The sequence below is a fragment of the Octopus bimaculoides genome, chromosome 27 (assembly GCF_046866305.1).
Source record: "Octopus bimaculoides isolate indiv1 chromosome 27, ASM4686630v1, whole genome shotgun sequence".
Lineage (NCBI taxonomy): Eukaryota > Metazoa > Mollusca > Cephalopoda > Octopoda > Octopodidae > Octopus > Octopus bimaculoides.
In genome coordinates this window covers 7,077,170-7,080,432 of record NC_142954.1, presented here as the reverse complement: position 1 = coordinate 7,080,432, position 3,263 = coordinate 7,077,170, and positions in this window count along the sequence as shown.

The window sequence follows — 3,263 nt, the reverse complement described above, 5'->3', positions numbered from 1 at the left end:
CAGATTAACGCAGAACAATTAGCTAGATTAGCAACGCGTCAAAAAATTAAAACTTGCAAAATAAAATAAATACTGACCAATCGTATTGCTGTCTAGTGTGTCACGTGATGTCCTATGCATGATGTATCAGCAGCAGCCACTCAACGATGTTCACGTCATTTAGCAGCCATTGAGGACAAGAAGTGACGTTTAACGTAATTATTGCTCGGCGGATCGTGATTATATGAATTCATTAGACGTTTCATTACGTTAATTACTCTGCCGGTTTGTGTGTCTGTTGTTCTCTTTCTCTCTCTCTCTCTCTCTCTCTCTCTCTCTCTCTCTCTCTCTCTCTCTCTCTCTCTCTCTCTCGCTCCGTTCTCCTATCTCTCTCTTTCTCTCTCCTCTCTCTCCTTTCTCCCCTCTCTCATCCTCTCACTTCCTTTCTCTCTCTCCCCTATTTCTCCTCCCTTTCTTCTCTCTCCTTTCTCTCTCTCTCTCTCTGGTGGCGGTGGTGATGGTGGTGGTGGTGGTGGTGGTGGTGGTGGTGGTGGTGGTGGTGGTGGTTGTGGTGGCGGTGGTGGTGGTGGTGGTGGTGGTGGTGGTGGTGGTGATGATGGTGGTGGTGGTGGTGGTGGTGGTGGTGGTGGTGGTGGTGGTGGTTGTGGTGGCGGTGGTGGTGGTGGTGGTTGTGGTGGCGGTGGTGGTGGTGGTGGTGGTGGTGGTGGTGGTGGTGGTGGCGGTGGTGATGGTGGTGGTGGTGGTGGTGGTGGTGGTGGCGGTGGTGATGGTGGTGGTGGTGGTGGTGGTGGTGGTGGTGGTGGTGGTGGTGGTGGTGGTGGTGGTGGTTGTGATAGCGATGGTGTACGTTACTATGAGTATATACACTTTTGATATAGAGATAAAGACAGTCATTTTATTTGTTCGCCTTCTTCCTCTTCTTCAACTCATTCTTCATCATCATCATCATCATCATCATTATCATCATCATCACCACAATCATCTACTACTATTACTACTACTTTTAGTTTTCTCCTCTCTTTTCCTGTATTAGTTTCTCTACATTTTCTTCTTCTTCTTCTTCTTCTTCTTCTTCTTCTTCTTCTTCTTCTTCTTCATCTTCTTCTTCTTCTTCTTCTTCTTCTTTCTTCAATCTTTTGTAATTCTAAAAATTGATTCCATACTAGACTCAAAACCTCGGACGGACTTTTTTTTTCTTTCTTACATACAAACATACATAAATACACGCACACACAAACATACACACAAATATATAACTACATACATAGATAGATAGATAGATAGATAGATAGATAGATAGATAGATAGATAGATAGATAGATAGATAGATAGATAGGTAGATAGATAGATATGTATATATATATACGTATATATATGTGTATATATATATATATATATATATATATATATATATATATATATATATATATGCATGTATATAAAGGTTAGTAGAGATAGAGGTTGGAATAACCGTCTAAGGGATAAGAGAAGCCGTTTATACTGCCGGTATAATTACCCATACTTAATCCTGTTTATGTATGTGCACGCGTACATCTACCTGCGTGTGTACATTCATTTCCAAGTGAGTTTATCTAAACCTTTTTGATGCGACTCTACTCGATCCTGTTTTCTCCCCACCCTTCTCTCATTTCCTTTTTCTTCCTTTCACCGTCTTCTATCTATCTGTCTGTCTGTCTGTCTGTCTCTCTGTCTCTCTCTCTCTCTCTCTCTCTCTCTCTCTCTCTCTCTCTCACTCTCTCTCATTGTTCACACGTGACCATCGTCCATCTTTCTCTCTCTCTCTCTCTCTTTCTCACTGGTTGTTCACACGTGACCATCGTCCATCTTTCTTTTCCTCACGTAACCACCTTTCTATTCCTGCACGTATCCTATCTCTCTCTTCTATCTTTTCTCTTTTCATAGAAAATATTTCTCTCAGCGTTCACTATTTTCCCTTCGTTCTGGTCTAACGACCCTCCATGTTTGTCTGCGTTTGGTTTCCTTGTATGTCTCCGCTGTCCTGTTTTTGTTCCCAACTTTGACCCTCCGTAAATCCCAAATTTTATTTTGGTATTTATAGGAGCAACTGTCTTCGAAGACTCATATGGTCGTTGATTGCTCGAAATGGGGAGTAGATAGACAGCCGATAGACAGCAGATAGACGTCCTCTGTATTCTTTGTGTTACTTGTCCTGTTTTCCATTTGTTTCTCTCGTTATTTGCGCATTTAACTCATTTGTTTTCGTATTTCATGTTGTTTACTGTTGGTGACGTCCTGTACCCATATATGCATATATGTACACACACACATACACACACATATATATATATTATCTATATTATATATATATACATATATATGTGCGTGTCTGTCTGCATGTGTGTATTTGTGTACATCAGTATATAAAGCTGAGCGTGTGTAGATATGTCTGTGTGTATGAGTGTGTCTGCGTGTGTGTACAGCAATGTTTGAGTGCGTATGTTTGAGTGAATGTCTGTGCGTCTGCATGTGTGTGTATGCACACCAGTATATGTCGAGCATGTGTATGTGTGCGCGTGCCAATGCCTATGTATGAGCGTGTTTCAATATCTTCTGTATGCATGAGTGTGTGTGTGTGTGTGTGTGTGTGTGTGTGTGTGTGTGTGTGAGCACGACTCCGTGCTCGTGTCTATCTGTGTGAGACACTATTTCCAATCCAGCTTGACTTTAGCCTGACCAAATCCAGTACAAACACACACACACACACACACACACACACACACACACACACTCACACACACACACACACGTGCTCATATTCGAGTGACCACCAAGCATTTGCAACCAATAGCACAGATTAACGCAGAACAATTAGCTAGATTAGCAACGCGTCAAAAAATTAAAACTTGCAAAATAAAATAAATACTGACCAATCGTATTGCTGTCTAGTGTGTCACGTGATGTCCTATGCATGATGTATCAGCAGCAGCCACTCAACGATGTTCACGTCATTTAGCAGCCATTGAGGACAAGAAGTGACGTTTAACGTAATTATTGCTCGGCGGATCGTGATTATATGAATTCATTAGACGTTTCATTACGTTAATTACTCTGCCGGTTTGTGTGTCTGTTGTTCTCTTTCTCTCTCTCTCTCTCTCTCTCTCTCTCTCTCTCTCTCTCTCTCCTCTCTCGCTCCGTTCTCCTATCTCTCTCTTTCTCTCTCCTCTCTCTCCTTTCTCCCCTCTCTCATCCTCTCACTTCCTTTCTCTCTCTCCCCTATTTCT